Here is a 23,240-nt window from a genome sequence, read left to right on the forward strand (position 1 = left end):
TGGTCACCTCTGCAAGGAGTGATATGGGAGAGGAAGGACAGACACAGCTCTAGCTGATCCTGTCCTCTTTGTGAGCTACCTTTGTGTGGCACTAACAGGGAGCAGGAGCTGGTCTTGCAAAATGCTTCCAGCTTCTTCTGCCTTTTCCAGGTGATGTGGGGACAGGCCTCCACAGCATTTCAATGTCCCCCTGCAGCAGGAAGCACCCTGCTAATGCTGCTTTCTAATCTAAACCAGGGACAGGTATGTGACTAGCAGATAATACAGACTAATACTGTAAATTATATTAAGTTGTTCCTTGACAGAGAGAAGACTAAAACAGCCAAGCAATCAACTACGTTTAGTAGTTGAAATCAGTAGTGCTCCTACTGCTATGCATATCTGATATGCATATTTTTTATTCCTGATGAATACCTTAATGGCAGAGAGTAGCAGATGTGCATGGAACTAGAGCCAGAGTTTTCAGCAGTACCCAAAGCAACCCTGAAGCCATGAAAATGCTTGTAGGAAAATCTTATTTCTTGTTGCAGTACTTGATAGAAGTCTGCAGTGTTGTCATCTTGTTGTCCAAGTTACTGTTGTTCTCAGACATGCAATAAGCTACCATCAAATTATAAGGTTGTGCTTTCCCCTAACCCTTTTTATTTATCTGTTTAGGTATGTTAGAATACAGAACTAGCAGGCTCTTCAAAACAGGCATGTCGGCAAAAAGAAATTCAGTCTACACTACGCATCAAAATTTGTTGTCTGAAAAGGAGCCTAGCTTCCCTATCCAGACAATAGAAAGACTCTTAGGTGACCATCAAGTGCCTAATTTAAAGTGCTTTGTCTCCCACTGAAAAAGCTACATGGTCTGAATACCTGTTGTTATATTTCTGTTTAGACACTGGAATTTGGAAGTCTCCTAGACAGGCTCTTAGAAGTGATCAGTGACATTTTAGGCTTTCTGTTGTAAAGCAAAAATAAGAGCTATTTTAAACAAGACTCCAGTCTGAGGAAGGTATGGGATGCCACCACTCAACAATATCAGGTAAGGAAACTACTAAAAACCTTTGGACACATTAAAGAAAAACCTGGTCAGCTTCTCCCTTAAAACTGTTTTTCTTGCTCTAGGGGAGATACCCTGTTTTGCTTTATTCCATGCACACTCGGCCTACCATTTATTAGGTATCTACCTTCATGCCATCTGAGGAAAATTATCCACAAATTCCCATAAATAAGACAGAACCATAGGCAACAGATCCTTTCTGTGCTGAATAGCAATTATTCAAAGCCAAAGTGTCAGCGATACTCTCCAAACACAGGAGAAAAATCTGGGCTTGCAGATGCTTCAGTGGCATTGCAGTTCTCCCTCAAGTATTGTAGAGTGATAATGATACTGCCACATGCATAGCCAGGAATAAAAGAAAGGAGGAGGTAAGGTGTCTTTTCAATAAGCACAGGCATATCTTCTCATCAAAGACTGACTATTTTTGACAGTAGCAATTAGGCAGTTCAATAACAGACACAAGTAAAAGAAAATTCTTTGACAGGAGTGTTTTGGATGTGCTTTGGGCAGTGTATATTGTTGTGAAATATGATATTAATTGCTAAAATCCTGATTTATTTCCTTCAGAAGAAACTCAGATACTGTAACAACAGAACCATTTTAGCAAGTGAGGGCAAACAGGTAAGCAGATTTCCCACAATTCTAATTTAAGCATGTTAGAACATATGCACTTTTCCTAGGTACAAAAGAGATTATTCTTTTCTACTTTTTATTTACAACTGTCTGTAACTTCACATTTCTAGGATAGCCACAATCCCAAATGGTATGGCTGCTGTCTCTTTTTTTTTTTTCTTTTAGTGACCTTAATCTTTTCTGCCTACGTTTTGCAGTTCTCCACTACAGTGACTCTCCTCGCTACCCCTGTTCCCAGTGTGCCCCATTTCATCTGTGGTAGAGCAAAGCAGTTGTCTTTCTTAAGCAGTTTTCTATTCACCAGCTGCTGCTTGCATTTTCCTCTCTGCTAGAGGCTCAGTGCTCAGTACATTTTTCTTGACTTCTTGACAGAAACATATGCTAATTTCCCACTCTGAAATTAGGCAAAGTTAGGCAAAAACAAACGAGGTGGGACATAAGGTACTGGAACCTGGGCACGATAGAAATAGCTAAACTTTGACTTCACATTTGATTGTCAGGAGCTTTCTTATCTCTCTTAGACTTTCATGGCCATTTACCAATATGAAATGGGTGCAGAGTGCTACCAATTCAGAAATACCTGCAATGCGCAGCTCAGTGTGGGCAAATGAACTCCACTTGTGCAAATATGCTCCAACAGGAGAAATCAACTAGCAAATAAAGAGATGCCCATTAAGACTGATTTCATTTTGAATGTGCTATTAAAAGAACTGTAGATTAGGAGGTCATGTCTCTTTTTTGATGAAAAGGTCTGTTATTTCTTTGATCGTGATAGTAACTGGCTACACTAAAACGCTCTAGATTCTCTAAAAGCTTCTTAATGTTACCCTTATTAACTACACAGCTTAAGAAGCTGTAGCAAAAGAGAGGAGAACTAATGAAGATAGGCTGGCCTCCCTTCTTAGATCTTTTGATCCTACTTGTGATCCTGTTAAGGATCTAGGAGACCTTCTCAAGCAGGGCTAGACTGGATGGCAGAGGGTGGAGATAGCCACGGGGACAGCCCCAGGAGGCCTACCATGAGGAAGCAGCTGCAGTGGCGAGAGGGACTGACCATTTCTGAGTCACTTCAGAGTTACTAGGACAGAATAATGAGTACTAAAATGGGAATAAGGCATGCTTGTGGTTCATTCAGGTGAATAAATACCATGCCATGCTGGCAGGGATGTTCTAGCCATTTGACAAGTAGGACATTCTGTTTCCAGTAGGATGATATTTATTCACTGTTCAAGTGCATGGCAGAAGCAGCTACACTCAACCTGCGACTTCAGGTGAGGCAATAAACTTTACCACTTCAGTGTATATTTCCAGCCACGATGACTCATTACTTAACCGAGGTTTTGTGAACAGTGAGTGATGTTTCTGAAACTCTTGAAGTTTCATGAATAGGAAACACACATACTTGCTTTTCAAATCACTCATTGAGAGGTGGCTTTCTTCTTTGAGAAGGGCCTTTTAATATGTTTTTGCTAGTAATTTTATGTTTCTCAGAATATGAAAATGTATAAAAGAATAATGTTACTTATGACTGAATAGCTTCTGAAGTATTTAATAATGCCACTTATGTCACTAGTTCTTTGGAAAACCTTAATGAGTTGCTTAAATAGAAATACTGAGGAAATTTGAATGGCAGATTTTTTCCTTTTTTTCTCTTGGTTCATACAGGTCTGCATACATACATTGTGAAAATCAAATACGATAGAGGTGACTAACTCCTTTGCTTGTATTGTTAAAGAATATTCCTCTGGTGAGGAGTTTTCTCTGGGCATTGAAACCAATAAAATGTATGCGATCAAATGCCTGTAAAAATGTTTCTTCTTAGGAATGGGAAAAAAAGAAAACAACATCAACAAAGACAGGAAAGACTGCAATCTGACTTAAAACAATTGGTGTTTCTGGTATCATTAAATTCTTTGCAATTATGTGTGGAATCTCTTTGGGATATAGAGAGTTTGTATTTTTTGCAAGTGGAGTCTACAATGGAATTACTGAAATCTTCCCCTTGTGTAATGGACACTTGAATATGGTGCTTTATTTTTAAAATCTGTTCCAGACAGACTCTTTTCTATTGTTTTCCATGTAAGGGAGCTGAAGCCATGCTGCAACTCTTAACTATATTGTTAATGCTAAATAACTGTGATCATCATATGCAGCAAATTGGGGATTAGAAGCTTCTAGGACAGCTCTGCTTTTATGTTTCAGACAACTGAAGGAGCTAATCCTAAAAATACAGAACATGTGATTCAAGTGGTTGTTCTCAGTCCAGGATTCAGTAGAACATTGCTCTGTGCAAGCCAATGAAGACAGCAAAATTGGCCTTTGCTCACTGGAGTTTTTGATTTTGATTCTGAATTAATTCCATGGAGCTGCCAGGATTGATAGCCAAGATCAAAAACACTGGAGAAGTAGCTTGGGAGAAGCAGAATTAAAAGAAACCACTTCTGTATGATTTGAGCTTTTATGCCTGTAAACAGATGTCCCTGTTTAAAAAACAAAGAGATACTAATCTGGACAAGAGAGACTTCTGTTTCAGAAAATCCTTTTCATCAGGCATTCCCCTGAGTAGTTAATGCTAAAGAAAATTATTCCCAGTAAGAAAAGAAACATGACCAACTGAGGTGCCAGTACAATCTCTGATGCTTCCCTTCACATCAGAGAGGGGTAAATCATCTATTCTTCCATTAATGTAAAGACTCCATGTATTTTAAGTATTTTCTTGAGCCAAAACTAAACTTCTCTGATGCTCTTATGGAAAGCAGTGAACAGAAACAACCAGCCTCAATCTTGTTGAAACTGTTAAGAATTTTGTGTCAGTAGAGCCAGCATGTCACTCTTAATTTTTTAAAAATGTTTCTTAGTTCTACTATTGCTTCTTTCAATTTTTGCTACTCTTATTGGCAAAATTTCTGTTAGCCTGATTGACAAGGGCTTAAATGACTGGAACTTAAGTATGACTTGAAGTGATCAAATGTTTGCTGACTATATCCAGAGAAATCCATGCTTTCGCAATAAAGAATGCAATTAGTTAAATCTCAAACATTTCTAAAAATTGCACTTATTTGCACTCATAGTATGTTCTACTTCAGTATCTTAAATATTGCATGAATTTCTAGCGCGTTGTGACTCTCATGGGCTTGGGCTGCTTCCTTCTGGAGAGATAAAAGACTTCTTCTCATCAAGGTCACTTAGCTTTGATCCTAAAGTCCTCCCAGTTTCTGCTTTCCTGTTTCCTTCCCACCTCTCATTATGGGCAACTGATGTAAGCTGAAAATTGTCAAAGTGTCCTGCAAACATGAGTGTTTATTCACCTAAGGTACCCACATAGTCTCCATTACCAAAGAGTTTGATCACTTAATAATCTTTACTGTATTTATCCTCAGCGTAATTCTGTGAGAACTGCGAAGCTACCGTTCCTGAACACGGAAAGTGAATATAAAGACCAGACCTTCAAAGGCATTTAGAAACCTCACTCTTACTGCAATCAAGTCAATGGCATTTAAACCTCTTACACCCTGACATCTTAGACCTAATGCAGAAACAGAAGGCTATAGGGACACCAGAAAGTCTGAGAAATTATTATGAACTGAACATGGATAAACTTTATAAATACATACAAGTTTCTTTGTCATTACTCTCTAAGATTTAATGTGTTTCTACACAAGTCTTGACAACTTTGCTTTTATTGATCTCTTCTTAAAGAAGCTGTAAAACATTTACAGTTTTATGACGTTTCTTGCCTGCTGGATGAAGACAAGTTTAAAAACAAAATTGAGGCTATACCAGCCGTTTGTTAGCCCTATCTACACATTATCTATTTAATTGTCTTGTGATGAAATGTTGTTTCTTCAGTTACATGAGAAATCCATAATTTATCTGTTTTATACCAGAAATTAGATTCTTTCTCCTATTTAAAGCCCTTCCAACTTAGCCACCACACAGGTGTTGGGTACACACAGGTAATCTGAGGGGAAGTCTTCCCCAGAATTATCTGCCTCTTCTACCTTCTCATAATCGCTAACCAATACCCTATTCTTCTGATTTACTGCAAGCTGGTTTAGATTGTAGGTGGTAAGATGACTGTTTTTCAAGCATGGGCACTTGTAAAGCAGTAGGGATTACCCAAGATTCAGTCTGTCTATGGAAATACAAGATTTGACCTACTTCAGTCTAAGATGTATGGGTTTAGATTTTCATTCCATTGTTTATAAATGCCTGAAGTTTGTCACAAATGTGATACGTCATTTAGTCCCATATTCCAAGTGTTGAGCTTACATGTGTACATATATGTATTTAAAAAATATATATATTTAAGTCTGTACCTTTGTGCTGTACACTACTACCTAAACTGATCATGGCTATTGTAATGCTACTATTGTCAGTAGAAAATGCACTTTAATTTCAGTGCTGAATAGCTCACGTGTTTCCTTGATGTTAGTATCCAGAATAGGATGGAGGCTTAAAACCACAAGTCACTGTTCCTCAAAATGGAAGTGTGACTCTATCAGATGTGAACAGCTTGAAAGAAAACCTCAGGTGTTTGGGGGAACAACATGGAACACTTTAACTGCAGTTTATTTGGCTGTAACTGGAAAAAACAAGTAAGAAGAGTTTTACTGACATAAGCATTGATGTAATGGGCATGTACAAGACTGCATCAGCAGTACCAGTGTGAGCACAGCTTTTATAGAACCTTAGGAAATGTTACCATTGCTACCAAAATCTTGCAGATTTTGTTTTACCTTAACACAGGTCACTTTGGGCTTTGCCTGGTCCTCAGCTTATATTAGCTTGTTTTGGCTGAATCAGCAATTGCCCAACAGATGACTAATATCCAACTTATATTTGGTGTTATCTTCACTCTGTAAAATTGCGTGGTTTTACCCTAAAGAAATTACAGCATGCGTGTTGTTCCAACACCTCTTAAGTGAATAACCAGTAACTAAAGTTGGGCACTAATTAAAAAAGTGATATTAACAGGCTGCGTAAAAACCCCAAGCAGACCCAGAACTAAAGATATTCCTCCCAGTGAAGAATTTAAGGTGCTAATTATTTGCTTTTGCTACTCATAAGAAAAGTGAGTGTGATGTAGCAAAAGGAGGTAGATAATAGGAGGTTGGTGACTAACAAACTGGGTACTATTAATGGGAATTAGCAATAATTAGATAATATGGACTATAAATGTTAGCATCATTGTAGCTGGACTTGGAATAACTGTTTGATTAATTTTGGTTTTACTGCTGAAATAATAATTAGACTAACAATAAACTCCAATTGTCAGCTCTGCATAAAAGGTGTGTCCTCAGGTGCCCATAATGAGATTTTGACTCTTTGTCAGATGGGCAATTTTTATGCAGCAGAAGTGTGGAAAAGGGGAAAATAATAAGTAGCAGCAAGGAGAAAGAGGAGTGGCAGCAAAGAGGCTTCTAGCTTGGCAGTGCTTCAGAGCTGGGACACAGCTGGTTATCCAGCTGTGATCCTGGGATGCAGCCAGACAAGGAAGACTCAGGGCACACCCCTCAGATGTACCTTTTCATGCATTTATATTAATCTCATGCCAGCAGCACTCTGACATACCCACCGTCAATGCAGGGGTTGGGTTCCAGCCCAGCAGGGGATTCAAGTGGGTGTCCCTCCCCTGTGCCATCCTCTCAGAGCAGCATTGAAGGCAGGGCACTGTGTGCAGTCATGAGGGCTGTGATTGCTCTCTTGGTCACAAGATAATTTTTGCTCTGGAAGCAGCCCCTATTCTCAGCAGTTTTGCACTGCAGGGACGTGCCCCATGCCAAAACAGACAGCGTCAATTCATTAGTCAAGGCTGACTGAAATTCGGAGCCGCATCTCAGAGGTGCAGCCTGTACGGATGCCTGAGGGAAACGTGGATGAGGGTGACTTTAAGCAGCCTTGCTTTCAGCTGTGCTCTAGAGCCTGAAGTGGCCTCTGACAAAGCCTAGGCAGTCCTGAGGAGCTCTGTAGTCACCACACCAACCTGGGTTTTGCAGTTTAGCCTCTATCTCTCCAAATCCAAGATCATCCTCGGACATGCGCCCATGGCTGATAAAGTACGTGAGCAGAGCTGCTGAAATTCAGTTCCTGTGCAATGAAGTCTGAGGGAGTGTGTCCTTCCTGGTGGCATCTGGGGCTTCTAAAGTTCCTTTATCAGCTCCTTAAACAGACCCTTTGGCAAATACGGAAAATTTGGGAGTGATGGCTGGGTCCCTATTCATCCAGTTGCAGCACAAGGTGTGACAGACAAGATGGTTTTCTCCGTCATAAAAAACCTAAAAAGCAACACGCCTCACTGCTCTTGAAAGCTAAACAGGGAAAGAGAGCGTTTCACTTCAGCGCAGTTGCATACCCATTGAACTGACATGGTGGGGAAAGGGCCAGGATGCATTCCTGTGGGGGCTCCCACTTAAAATGCACTCAAGTCATGTGTCCTGAATAAGCATATGAAGGAAAATGAGTTGTCTTCAAGGAAAAAATAGCAATGTCTGGCCTGCCTTGCCATTCCTTCTCAAAAGGGGGAGTGCAATATATCACCCCTGCTTAAACTGCATATTTTGTTAAGCCTAACATTTGGATTTATTAATAGTACAACTTCCCTCCTCTATTCCCCCAAGATAAGAATTCAATCTTTTTTTTTTCCCAGAAGCCGCATTTATATGCATACTTATGGGCAGGCAAGGTTTGCAGAAGGTGACTCCCTACAGAGAACATGTGGCTTCTTAATGTCAATTTGTTTCTGCATTTGCTGGAGGACCCTGTAGTAATCTGGATGAATACTTGCTGTAAATTGATAACAAGATATGATGTCCTAGAAAGTACATGCTAGCATAAAACATGAGGGAAAAAGAATCCTCATTCCATTTTAAATTAGCCAAGTTGTTACAAAATGGAGAGATTCCCCTTTGTGTTCTGAAGTAATTTATAAGGTGGGATTTTTTATTACAGCTGTTTGGTGAATGGGATGGGAAAGAGACAGATAATGGATGAATGTGCTTTTTCTGATGTGGAGGGATGTAAGCACAGCTTGTGGCTGGGGGAGAAAGGAAGATTAATTGTCAACTGGTCTATTGTGCCAGATTTTGACAAACTTGTAGTGTAGTGTGGAATCTACACTTTTTAAATATCTTTTTTTTTCCCTGAGTATATGTGAACATAATACTTGTAGTGCTAGGTGTAGCAGGAATGGTGTTAAGATACAAAACTGCACGAAGAAGATCAGAGTAGAATGGGTCACTATTTTGCTTCTGAACATTTCAGAGCCTGGGAGGAATGGGAAAAGAATGGCAGACAACTTTGGCTTGGTCAAACAGAATTTCCTTCTGGGTTTAAAAGGGACCGTGTGCTTCCATTGCATGTCTTTCGGCCACTGTGAGGGGACAGTACCCCATGAACACTCCAGGTATCTGACCCTATTCCTCATCCACTTGGCTGGGTAAAATCAACCTTGTTGCTGTGGGTCAGTCCTCTTTTGCCTTTTGCAGCTGCCCTTGTTTAGTCATGATTAGCATTTTATCCTGAATTGCTTCTAATTGCACTTTAAGGCTGTTTTATCTTACTTTATTTTCATCCTAATAGTAGAAGGGCAAAATCCATAAATTCTATTTTAGACAAGGAAAAATGATCTGAACAAAATTTCAGGCTGTTTTTTATACTTACTGTTATTTATAGGCTTGATCTCCAACCCCATGCCCCAGCTCACCTCTGTACCAAACCACATTAAGCCTTAACGTGAAAATCTTTAGGGTGAGATCATAACAAATAAATAGCTGTTAGCCATGAGCCCTTTCTATTGTTTCTCTTTTGTGTGTGTGTGCGTGTTATAGTATTTCTGTGGTTTAATGGGATCAAAGTAATCTGACTTCTGTATTCTCATAGCTGGTCACAGGCTATATGAACATTTTTCAAATTCAACCTTCCACCCAGGACATGTACTAGCTCTCAAGGAGCTCTTAAGGAAACATCCCAATCCAATGACTGCTGCAGATGTGTTCAATAAAAGCAGAGCTGTAACTACACAAATTACCTTTGCTAAGCTGCAGGGTGCTGCAGAACTGCTGGAATGAGTTTCTCCCTGCCACACTTTTCATTCTCTCTGCTGGTTGTGAATGAATACAAATTAAGAAGAAATCCCCGAAAGAGGTTATAGGCCTATACAAATATCTTACAAGAGAATTGGGCTGCTCATGCAGGTTGTTTTTTACATTGCAGAAAGTTTTAGGAAGAAAGGGATGTCACCTTAGAAGCCTGAGTAGGGCAGGAACGTGAGATGATCAGACTAGCAATTTCATTACAAATGTTGCAGTAATTGTTATTTTAATTAAAGTCCCAGCTCTTGGAGATGGGTTAATGTTGGAGAAATTCCATTTTCTTTAAGGAAAACATGTTTCTAGTCTGATAAGTTTGTCAAACAACATTTGGAAATATAACCTGTGTTCTAGCCTGCTAGCTGGGCTCAAATGCAATGAAAGCTGATCTGAATGTACAATGCATTTTCATTATTTGAGACAAAACACCTCTTGAGTGGAAAGCCAAACTAATGCATGTTGGGGCTGGGCACCAGACTTTCAAATGTGGCATGGTTAATTCTGGATGTTTAAATTCAAGACCTGAAGTGTGCTGAGATTGAGAATGGCAGATGGAAGAGGCTGTGGCAGTCTGTCGTGGGAAGGAGGATATGGTAAGGGTGCAAAATACCTGTTTGTGACCAGGAGGAACAGAGCAGTCGTAGCAAACTCGATGTGCTAGGTGTACATCCAGGAGGAGCAAAAGCATGCTCTCTGCCAGGGAGTGAAATGCTATCAGAGAAAAATTGCTCTGCTTTTACTGCTGAATCCAGTTTCTTGCAGAGACTGATTTACTGGATCTTTTGGCACCAAAATGCCATTAAACAGTGTCTTCAAAATTGTATGAAATTAACTAGGCCCTGGTTTCAGTCCATAGACAAGCTGTATTCTCTCCAGGCTTCTATACCTGGCTGAGGCTCAGGCAAGTTCTTTCACCACTGGCACCCTCAGCTCTGCAGGGTTTTAAAAAATTCATCTGCTTCTCCTTCTCCGGTAGTGGCACAGAAAGGAACTGATTATATTTTGGCTTTGTGGAAGCAGGATTTTAACCATTTTCCGTATGTACAGGTTTGTTTTATTTCTCCTAGCAGCTACTTTGTAGAGTCTCTCCTGCTGCAGAAACCTGGGAAACAAGACCAGGAGTTTACCTACACAAGAGAAATTATGCTGTCATAGTTTGTGGGTTTTGTTTTTTTTATCCTCTCCTATGAATTTGTTATGCATAATCAATTTCAAAATGCCATAAAAAGAGCCAACATGAAAGAAATTCAAAACCCTTAGTGGAATGTTGTCTTTAAAAATAACAACATTTTGGCTTCAGGCCAACCATGCTGAGAACAAGTGGAATAAAAATTCTCCTAAAATATTTAATATTACACAGTGGATTATACTGGATTACAAATAATCAAACATGTCTGTTTATTTTTAAAAAGACATTCATGTCAAATGCAGCTCTGTAGCTTTCATGTTTGTTTGTTACTACTCAATAACATTTTAATAAGAGCCTCTTATTTATGAGAAAATAGTACTTTATTACTCATTGGATTTTGCCTTTTTCTTATGCCTACTCAAATTCAGAGGATTTCTTACATGCACTTCCAAGAGGAGTAGGATGGAATCTGTTTCCAATTGGCAAATTGTACTTTCTTCCTTCCCCTACCCCATGAAACCTGTCACAAACCCATGGAAGATGGTCATCGAGTGACCTAGTTTGTTGGATCAAATCAGTGGTGAAAACACACCAATTTTACATAGTATCTGCTCTGGCATTAGGGAATTTGATGCCTCTTTTTCTCCCAAACGTGGCTGGTAAGAGTCTCCACTTACATAATTGGCAGAGTTTTGGGAACAAGCTTTATTAATTTGTCTGCTTTTAAAAGGACGAGTACATTAGGAAGAATGGGATAAAGGAATGAAGTAAGAGTGGCTATTATGAGGGATTTTTAATGGATTAGTGACATTTGAGGAAGTGGGTTCCTCGAAGTGCAAAAGCACCTTTCAGATTATGGAAGTAATATTTGTCCAACCATTGAAATAAAATAGCCAATATGATCAGTGTTCCTGGACAGAGAATTTGGACCCTGAGGCTCAGTATTTAGAACCTCTTCTCAGCTGCCAGCTGACCCTGGTGGTGCCAAAATTCCCCAGGCACTTGTACTTCTGTCATCAAAGCCCTCCAGGTGCGTGCACTTCTGCTATTGAGAAAGGGCAAAATTATGCAAATCTGATGCAGGCAGGCAATGTGGCAGCTAACACTTGGCATGATTCACAGGCTAGACCCTCATTTTCCTATTTCCCCTCAGGAGCCTCAGCTGGGACATCAAAATGTGTCTACCATATTGGAACAGCATGCAAGTCCATTTCCCACCTCCAGCCACTGTGATCTGGTGGGGCTCTCGAAGCGAAATCCCCTCCAACCGCTTGTGCTAAAGCTGAGTACCACACTCTAATATTTATAGTGCCCAGGCTGCCCACCTGACTGCACAACCACCACATCTGAGACCCTTCTCCAGCCTTTCTTTGGCGTGGTAGCAAAGGGAAAGTTTTGGCTCAAGTTCTTTCTCCTGTTTTCCTTTTCCCTGCTCCCGCCTAAATGGATGGAGCATAAAGAGCACTGCAGCTCTACCTTACACAACTGAATGGGCTCAGACGGAGGAGCAAAGTCTTGTCCACATGTTCTCTCTCAGCTGCAGCTGTGTTGGCTTAGTTTTTGTCACCAAATGCTCATCTGCACACCCTGCCAAGAGGGAAGGTTGTTAAGCTGTACTATACCTTAACCTATCTCAGTCTAAATAAACTCATTGTAGCTTGCAGATCTCAAAGCAAACCTATACAGCTGACACAAAGGACGTGGGGAGGGCTCCCAGGAAGGAGTCTATGTGAACAGTTCTGGGGAGGTAGCCTGCAGGTGGAGGAGGGAGGAGGTCTCCTTCACCAGCACAACACAGCCAGAAAAGGATGTAGGAACAAGACTTCAGCCACATCAAAAAATGGGAGCTGATGCAGCTTCTGTGGAAAATTGATGAAGGGACTGAATTGTGCCTGAACTCCTGTGCTTGCTTGTATTTCTTGGCCTAGTCTGCAAGATGCCAATTTAGCTATTAAGGTCTAATAACAAAATGGAAAGCTTAATTATAAATGATGAAATGTTCCATTAGAGGTTAATAGAATGGTCTGATAAACAAATCTGTTGTTGCATTTCATCTCCCTGTTAACAAATTACTGGTTTGTCAGTTGCCTGCTTCCACCCTTCCCTACTTTCTTTCTGGGTTTTTTTGTTTATAATGCAGTTGCTCGCATATTATCTGTCTTTTCTTTGAAGATAACAAAGTATAACTAAGACTTAGCTACACAGCTTTAGCTAAAATATCTCATGTTGTTGCTAAAACCACATCTCTTGCTTCAGTCATGCAGAAATGGATGAAATGGGAATCAGACTCAGGGGATTTAACTGCAGTGCCAAAAGGCAGGGAGAGCCGTGGGGAATCAGCACCATCTTTTAGCCTTCTGACGTTGACACCTGGGAAATTTGAGATGAATGTATCGGATAGAACAGAGCTTGCACATCATCTCCATAAAAATCCCCTGTTTCCAGTTTCATTGAACTCTGTACACTTACGCACTTCTGCCAGAGTTGAAAAGCACTTTATAGGCACTGAGAAGAGCCTTGCAACACACCTTTATGTTAAGTGCTGTCTTTATTTAAAAGATTGAAGGAGGAAGGAGATGAGGGAAGGGAAGCCAAGAGGGAATAGTGCGGAGAGGGACTTATAAAAACACTTGTGCAAGTTAACTTAATGGGAATTAGGCACCCATCTGACTTCAGTGCATCCTGTGAAGGAATCTAACTCCTGTGGATGAACTCCCTCAGGGACTTTTGCAAGTCTCTTGAAGTAACATTAAATCTTTGTAAATCTCATACAGAAGGGTATGTCAAGTCTGAGCCAACTGTGATTATGGCTGAATGTTTCTACCTTTCACTGTAGTAAATGGGACTTGTGGCTATACAAGAGGTCAGCCTATCCAACTCTAAGGAGATGACGGTGAGCCTGGGTAATCCAGAAGCCTGCCACATTAGCTGGCCAAGTGTGCTCAGACATGAAAGGCTCCACGTGTTCTGACTGTGTGTTCAGAATCAGTATTTACTTGGTACTGAGGGTGGCCCCCAAAAGACTAAGTCACCTCTGGGGTGACTTGCACATGCCAGTCTGTAATTGAGCAGGAAATACAATCTAGCTCATCTTACACCAGCAATGGAGGTAGTGCTACTTCTTGGTGTAGTTAATGGCAGGGTAGGGAAGGCACTGAGGCAGAGAAGACTACAATGAAGCAACCTGCTTCCTCTGAAGACTCGAGATACCTGGCAGCTCTTTTGTGCCCGAGTTCAGAAATGTTCAGTATTTGTGATGCTAAGTTTTTTTCTTCTTCTGGTCTCTATGATTATAGATAGTGTCTAAACAGGTCGTTCAAATTACAGGATTTATTTTTAAATTTCATTGTCTCCTCAAAAATCAAACATTTCCTTTCCCCCAGGATCTCAGCAAGACAGCTGGCAAATCCACGCTTACAGGCAAAAATTACAGAAAACACAAAAAGTACATGGACAACAAAAAACAAGGCAGGAATTCAATGCAGTATACTGCACTCCCTGAGCACAACTATAAAGATAGCTCAGTATAGATGAGACCCTGTCAGAGCTTTTGAGACCTCTTCATACATTTTACAGTGTGCTGCAAAACTAGCAGGCTTGGCCCCAGTGCTTCTCTGATTACAAAGCCAAGAGAAAAGCAACAGCAGAAATGAGAGCTGTGTCTGCTGATACAGTGAATGCTGTAGAACCTGCTGGAGCATTGCTGCTGCATGTACGAGTGTGTCTGTTTGCTCAGGTGTGAATATATGTATTACCTCCCTTTGTTTACATGGATGCTTTGGTTTCCTGTGTTTATACAAGCTTGTTCTAAAGCCTGGCACATCTCATCTTTGAAGCTGTGAATCCTGCAAATTCCATCCAAGCATACTGCCAGCAATCCACAGCTGTACACAGCAAGAGCAAGTGAATAAACCAAGTGTGACTGGAAGGAAAGCAAAGCTGCTTTGCTCTTGTGTGAGCTTTCTCTTTAGTTCTGTGAAAGACCCAATTTAGCAGAGCACTTTACTTTCAAACTGTATGCTTTTACTGAAGGCTGCTAGAGGACGTAAAGATGTACCTGAATGCTTTGCTGAATCGAGGCCTAAAAAGGAGAGCATAACAGAGAAAATGTTGATCATTATCTAAGAAATGATGGGCTGGCATCATGCTGATAGAAGTACTTTTTCAGTGCACATAAAAACAGTAGGGATTACAGGTGAGGAATGGGTTTCTGCACCTTATCTCTCACTCATTGAAACAAATGGTTTTATGTTTCCAGCAAGTTTATTTAACTTATTCGTTCCAAACAGGCATTTTGTTTTTTATTCAGGTAGGAGCAAAGGAGAATGAACTCTTCTGATTGTCCTGCAAGTTCAGAGCAGCCTTAGTTTTTCTCCAGTGACACATTTTGTTTTACATGTTGGCAAACCAGGGGTAGGATGTCTGTTTATCCTCTGTGCTGGAGACCAGCACACCATTTGCTAAGTACAGAAGCATTTCTGAAACTAGGAAAAGCAAACAATGTTCTGGGAACATAAATGTCTTCCCTGGTTAACAATTTCCCTTACAGAGAAAGAGAAGGGAGAGGAGAATTTGAATTTGAATGTGCCCCCACTCCACACACATGCATATACACCTCCTGCCAAAAGATGCATCTGGTTCTATAAAAATCCCAGATCCTCTTGCATGAATGCAATCTGAAGTCATAGGTTTGCATAAGAACCAAATCCTCAGCCAGAGGGCTGTGAAGTATCTGTCAGCTCGTCAGCTGGATACATACAGAGAGAGCTATTTAGAGCTGATGTTGCTGCTTGGAAGACAGGGACTTGCTTATCTTTTTACTTCTGTGCACCTGTGGCCTGTCTTGCCTATTTCATAATGCTTCTACTCACTTTTACATCCCCTTGTTTGAGCTAAGGGCAACTTTAAAGCAAGTGGCTGATGTTTGGGTGCTCTGATCCTTGGGCATGGCAAACCTTTACCCAGGGGCAGTGAGGCAGTGGGGAGTGGAGGTGCTTCCTTGTGAGATAGGGAGGAAGGGCCCTACATGGAAAGAGAGTCAATGAATATCTGGGAGAGAGGTAGTCAGCAAAGCCAGTGGGAGTGCATCTAACCCATCGGATCTACAGGGAGGTAGCTTGGGAAATGTTTGTTTTTATGAAGGAAGCAACTGCAGCACAAAAAGCACCACATGAAATAATATTAGGCACAATTCACAAGAACCTCCTGCCCTTGTCTCAAGATATGCATGCCTCGCTTTCATTTCTGTTTCAAACAAACTACAGTCTTTGAACAAAAATTCAGCCAAAACAATGCAGGTTAAGCAAAGAGGCTTTCAGAAATAGTGCATCATTGACCATACCATCCTGCAAATAACCAGCTTTGTAACAGAGGGCAATAGCATCACTGACTCTCTACCCTTTTAAAAATAAAAGGAAAAAAATATGCTTTTGGTCCCATTGTCTCTACATGTCAGCTACAGGTCTCTACAAATTATCAGGATGTTACTCAGAGGAGACACTACAATGCCTGTAATGCTGCTGCTGGTAAGGTATCAGAATCTCTTTCCAGATTCAGGTGCTGGCCAGCAAACTTGAAATTGCATCCCACTGTGATGTTCTTTTCCCTATTCCACTGAAACAAATGGGGTAGTGGTTCACTGCTGACTCTTTCTCAAAGCGTGGTGTGTGGCAGTGATCTTGGAAAGAGGTCTGTGAGGCGAGCTTTCCCATTCCTGCTCTGAAGTGCTCTAGCAGATTAAAAACAGTGGGATGGTGAAAGAGAGGTTGCTGAGCAGTTAATGGCACTAGAATGGAGAAATTGCATGTTGTGATGAACATTGTCAAAGTTTGTGACCTTGCCTAGTGCACGTTGTGCTGATTATACCAAAGGAAGAAGCAGATGTGAGGGAAAATTGAGTTTCATTTCCTCCCAGCCATCCCAGGCCCTCTTTGGTAAGTGGAGGATTATGCTGCTTTAGGAAAATAACATATATATCTCTGTGTAATAATGATGGATGTTTTCCCCCAACCCAAGTAACTGTGATAGATGCAGCTGGCTGCAGCCTGTGATGAACATGAAGGTTAATTGGCAACAAGGGCACAGCAGTCCCTAAGTAGCATTATTCTGTGGTATATTCACATGCTGTCATTAATTTTTCTATTTGCTTGACTTTACAAAAACACATAGCAACAAAATCTGAAAAGAACAGCAGTAAGAGCTCAATTATACCTCTTAGCAAGGTAGTACTGAGGATGAGGAGGAGCTGAATTAACCAAGTGCTTGATGACATTATGCCTCTGTACAGCCTAATGCCTCCAGGTAACGGGAGAGCACACTGTGCAGTGGCATTTGCTACATCTGTGCTCTTCTGTCTCTTCTACCTGGTTTGTTAAAAGATTGATTACCATAACACTTCCAGGCCACGGCTATTTTGTTAGAGTTCAACCTGAGTCAGAATTTGAACTCTTGAAGCACTGAAAAAGATATATGGAATGTAGGACTAGAGCTGTTGTGCAGTGTGAGAGTGAATACATGGCAGATGGAGTCTGGTGTCTCTTCTCTGAAGGTGGCCAGCATCTGGTGGATGATCTGCATTTAGAGGAATGGTCAAAGACCCCAGTAAGAGGCTGTTATGGGGATAATTTGCTTTCCATATGGGGAGCCAGCCTCATCTGGTAGAGTTACAGACTTCTTTCAGCTCCAAAAATCTGAGGTATTGTGGACTTTCCAAAAGAAGTCAGGGGGAGCCCAAGGCACTCTCATTCCCAGTTTACTGTTTGTCCACACACATGCCTTTTTGGACACCAGCAAAGTTGGGTTTAGCAGGATAATGTGTAGCGGTGGTTCCTGCAATACATATTCCTGTTAGACAAAAAACCCCATGTTTCCTATACTCTATATTTATATATTTAGGGATGGGGCCATAAAGCTTAGAGCAGCGGAAGGTTCTGCAAAGCAGTTGTAAGAGTAGAATGCAGCAGGAATTACAACAGAGATGTGAATGAGAACCAGTGAAACACAGGTACCTGACAAACTATGTTTGTCTCTGCTGATCCCACAGGGTTGCACAAACATGCAAGACAAGTCGAGCCCATACAACATGTGAAACAATATGCACTTGTCAGAGCATTCCAAACAAAACCCTACCAGACTGCTCACTCCCTGTCCACCAAACAAAGCAGTTTAAGACCTTTTGCTTTATTATAAAAGTCAACAAGTCAGAAATTATCCATATTCTTAAATAAAACTGATTTTTACAAGGTTTTATTTGAGCAAATGGTGACTGTCAGTATATGGGTATATTAGTATGTGTACAAGGACGGCTTTCAGTGTAAAGTATATTCAGATAACAGGGAAAATTAGGTCCCAGTGATCCACCTCAAGTGAGACCATAACTTCTAATACCTTTGCAAGATTTCAGGGGGAAAAAAATCGTGTCAGATGCAAAACCTACTGCCCAATTAACTCCATGAAAATGGCCAAATTATGAAATTTGGCCATCAAAAATAAATACGCACACCAAGAAAAATCACAAGTGTCTGCACTGCCTACGAGTAACTCTGTATGTGTTCTTTTTCACACTTGCACCCTTACAACATATTGCAAGCACATGAGGGAGAGGAGGAAACGGGAGCGGGGGCAGGATTCCTGCATGTTACAGATACTGCTAACAGGTTTTTTTTTAGCCTTTGCTTAAGACCTTCTGGTTGCTGTATTTCATATAGGAGAAAATTTCAAGATCCTTCCCTTGTTATCACTGGTTCTAACAGCTATGTGTGCCCTGATGAGACTATTTTCTTGGGCATATTCCTATTAGTGCTCTTAAACATGTCTCTCCATTTGCCTCTTTTGGCTCAACTGCAATACAAAGCTTTAGGCATACTGCTAAATGAGGACGTAAACTTTTCCAGACTTTTGCAAACAACTAGACTTCTGAAGAAGATAAATTGTTATTGCTTTTGCACTGCTCCTTTCTTGGGAAAAATGAAACTCTGCCACTGTGCCAGTATTGCATAGAAGTTTATTGGGTGAGCAATAACATGTCATTGTCAATTGAACTAATAAGCAACGGAAAAGCTGGCAAGTAAAATTCAAGCTCCTGAAAATAATTTCTGAATCTATTTCACATTCACATACTTAATTATTCATTAAAATAAACCAGAATGACTGACAGGAACACAATCCTTCTCAGTGGGCCCTAAAAATTAATCAAGATACTAACTATGCCTGTAGCATTTTTTTTTAGTGGAAATGCAGCAAGAAAGTAGGAAAAGTATAGGTACAGCTTGAGGGAATGCACTCCTAAGCCATTATTGTCACATCAAAGACTTTAGAATGGTGTATTTCCTGTATTTCAGAAGGGGATATCTTGACAGGGATGTAAGACTTGGGGCAGTACATCACCATGGTGAGGAAGATCTTGCTTTTGGCCAGTAGCAAACCAACCTATTTTATGACGCATTTTTCAGCTCACCAGTATGACATTACATGATTCAGCAGAAACCACACACTGCAAACTCCTACACGGTTGCAAGGCACTCTGGCTTTAAAATGAGTCCCACAAATCTATCTGTCAATGCCTCAGACCTCTAGAAAGGATTACGAAGTTAGCACTGCACAAAAGCAGCATAGGGGAGCCTGACTCATGCCAAACTGTGGCTTAAGAGCAGCTTGGGGAGCAAAGGTAAGGTTAAAGGTGGCTTTACTACGTCCTTATATACTACTAGTTCTCTGTCAGTTTCTTCCAGGTCATACCCTTGATCACTTCCTTTCCTTTACTGCAATGTTTTTGCCATTTTTAAGCTGCTCCTGCATCTCATACTTCAGGTCTCAGGTGGATTACAGGATGTAGTGAAGTTCCCATAAACTAGATGTGTATTGTGTGGAGACCTGTGATTGTGGAAGAGCTGGACTCAGTGTCCCAAATGATTCCTTCTAGTGCTGTGGGAACATAGCACCAGAAAGTACACTAGAAATTCAGCAATATTTAGCGTAGTCTGAAGGCTATTTAAAGTTGTGCCAGCTGCTAAACACAGCAGGGATTCAACAGGGTGATAAAGGACATTTCAGACCAAGTCCTGACTTACGCTCTCTGCAGGGAGGTAATACAGAAATTGCTAGGAAAGCTCTGCTCAGTCTGAGAATTCACCTATTTTGGGATAAGCCTTCCAGGGCTGAGTGAGGGCAGATTTATACCAGATGAATGGTGCAAATCTACAGTAATGCAAACAGGGTCTGAATGTGGAAAGGGAATAACAATAGAAGAATCACTTAAAGCCAAAGATTGGTATTTCAGACCTAGCTAGCTGGAGGCTGGGCTTTTTTTGGCATTTGATTTTTCATTCATTAAACTGTTAACCCATTTTCTGTCCCTGTTAATGCAACTCAATTGCATCAGTGCTTTAACAAGCTGTTAAAGGAACCATCATATAGAAATGGATGGGCAAAACTGTGTCCATATTACTGCACTTTGACTCTGAACATGGGCATAATGTACTGAGCATGATACAGTGCTCCTTCAGTACTCTCACTGGGGGTAGTAAAAAGTAAAGAAAGGCTGGGATGTTTGAGGGAAAATCTCTGAGCTTTATGTGTGATTCAAAAGCCAAGATTTTGAAATGATGCTAGCCGGTTGTGAATTGAAGCTGCGAGAAGCAGCAGTGTGTCCAAGTTAAAGTATGCTGCCTTGTTATATGTATTGAAAAAAGAACACCAAAAAACTTGAGGAAGAGTTTGATGCTATCAGCTCTTGTGACTACTTGTGCTTGTTAACTTGGTTATTTTTTGTGCTTGATCAAAAAGAAAATAAAATTTATCCTCTGTGGCCTGCACATTGCTAATATAAGTGGCAAAGAAGGGCCAAAACCACCCTCTTCACTACTCAAGGTGCACATAGGCTGACCTAATACACAGGCTCTGGAGCTCGCTCAGGCAAGGGCTGTAGTCAAATGATGGAGGCATCTCTGCAGGGCTCAGACCCGGCCAGCCACAGCACCTCAGATGGAAAAGCCTTTGTCCCCACACTCAAACACAGAGAGGTCCACACAGGTGCCACTGAGACACAAAGCACACTTCATTTACACGTCAGTGGAGAACAGTTTGAATAAATCCAGGCACTGAACTTAACACTGTGCTCTATCAATACCAATTGCTGATAGCAGCATGGCAACATTCAGCTGGTGTCGAAACCTTTTAAGCCATTTCCACGGTGCCGTCCCATGGCTGAGTGCCCCCCCTGTTCCTGCTCAAGGGGAAGATGGGGTATTTTTCAGCCCCCCACTACCTGACTGTGCTGTGTTTGGTCCATCATCAGCTCTCCTGTATGGAGGCTCCTCTTCTGTTAGGGAGTGTGACCTTACAATTGCCATGGCACCCCACGTCCCCTGGGTCACACCTAAGGGCTGTGGTACCCAGGGCCCCTGGGGCTGGAGACGAGGCACAGCACAAGGGGATGCTCAGGCCTCTGAAGGGTGACTGCACCGCGCTCCGGAATGTTCCCCCTCCTCACTGCTCTAGGAGAAAACCTTGCAAAACGAGGCACAGCAAAAACGAGGAAAAAAGAGGTTTTTTGGAAGAAAAAAGGAAAAAAAATCAAAAGCGGAGCCTCAGTGCAGTCTTAACAACGCATGTTGGCATTTGATGGCAGGGCTGAAATTCCGGTCGACTTGTGCAGAATTCCCAAGGAGGGAGACGCGGGATCCGGCCCCGCTCCCGGCCCCAGCTCCGGCCGCAGCCGCCACGGGGGGGAGCTCCAGGCCTTGCAGCGGCCCCGGACTGAACTCGGCCTCAGGCCCGGCCCGCCGACACTTTGAAAAAAAATAATTAAATCGGCGCTTTGATGGGATATCGGCAAATAATTTAAGAGTGAAAGGGAAAGGGCCGCCAGTGTTAAAAAAACCCCAGAAGAAACACACCCCCCCCCCCCCCCAATCTCCTTCACTGATACACATTTTAAACCACAAACAGCTAACCCTTACACTTGTTTCCTAGTAAACTACTTAACTGTAGTTAAAAAAAGGGTGGACTTTTTTAGCATTTTAAACAGCTCAGCTGGAAAGCAGAGAAATTAGCATGAAGTGAAATATTTGTGGGCGCTTAATACAGTTAAAAGATTGTTATTTTCCCTGACATAAGACACCAGGGCCAATTAACCATTTCTAACTAAGTAGCCTAAAACAGAATAGCAGACAACAAGAAATAGTAGCCAAAAAGTGATGACCAAACTGTGGAAGGAAGGGAGACTGGCTGTGAACGTGAGGTAAATAAATTTCTAATACAAAACTGTAAAACTACTACAGCATGGAAAGGCAACAACTGGATGGAAGAATGAGGATGAAGAAATTATACTCAGAACTGACATTACTAAACAGAGTTCTCTCCAAATCCTGCCCGTTAAATGTGAAGCTTTTGTTCATCTGGATGTGCATCATATTGCATGGCATAGCTCTCCCACACAAATGTGTAATGGAATGCGTTTCTTTCTACTCATCTGCCAAACTCCAAACTTTCATCATTTTTGTTGAGATTTCTATACAAAAGAAAGTTAAATGTATACAGTAAGAAACATGTATTTCGTTTTGTCTTTGAATGACTCGAAAATTGCCTAATCAGGGTGTCACCAGACTGTGATTATGTGCCTTTTTATTACTCTGGATTTTTTAAAATTATTTTTTGTAATGTTTAAAGTTTTTGGTCTCTAAACAGTTGGCACTGGAGTGGGCAGTTTGTATGTCATGGTCTGGAATGGGAAAGAGAGTTAACAATTTCTCTGAAATGGATGAGGTAATGTTTACAGATTCATAACCAGGCTGTTGCTGGTGCTGTTGTTTGCTCTTCAAGGTTGGGTTAACAGTGTAACTGCAATGGTGACTCTCTGGAAACCTAGAAATGCAGAACAGCACTTTAGCAACTAAAAAAGACTGAAACCTAGTGCTAGCTTACAGTTCTCGTAGCTAGGAGAAAATTTTGGAAGAAATCCTGCAGTCCCAGAGGCTGTCTTTATTTTCACATTGGTGATTTATGATGACAATTTTCTCACGCTTTGTAATGACATCTCAGGTAAACTGTCTTGCTCACAACACAGAGCTTGGCCACAATGGGGAAAAAAAGTGCATTGCAGCCTCACATGTAGAGCCTGACAAAAATCTTAAGATACTCTGACACTTTTGGGTGCTAAAAAAGCAAGCTCAGAGTGTCTTTCCAAAGGACAAATGTTTTCCTGCAAGCCTAGGATGAATATATACATCAGCAGCTATTTTTCAACTGCCACTTTTTCACAGTTTAGCCAACTTTGAATTATTTGTGTTGGAACAGCATCTTAAAGAGATGTAAAAAGGTGTGGGTTTAAGCTACATTGATT

General features: G+C 41.2%; 1 protein-coding gene across 3 annotated transcripts in view; it reads right to left on the reverse strand.

The window, feature by feature from the left end:
* Nucleotides 1-23,240, reverse strand: part of LOC121674393 (cadherin-6) — a 102,786-nt gene that overhangs the window by 58,293 nt on the left and 21,253 nt on the right. The window lies entirely within an intron of this gene.

The sequence above is a fragment of the Corvus kubaryi genome, unplaced genomic scaffold, assembly GCF_017639235.1.
Source record: "Corvus kubaryi isolate FWS band 111438036 unplaced genomic scaffold, C.kubaryi_AGA036_p1.0 68, whole genome shotgun sequence".
Lineage (NCBI taxonomy): Eukaryota > Metazoa > Chordata > Aves > Passeriformes > Corvidae > Corvus > Corvus kubaryi.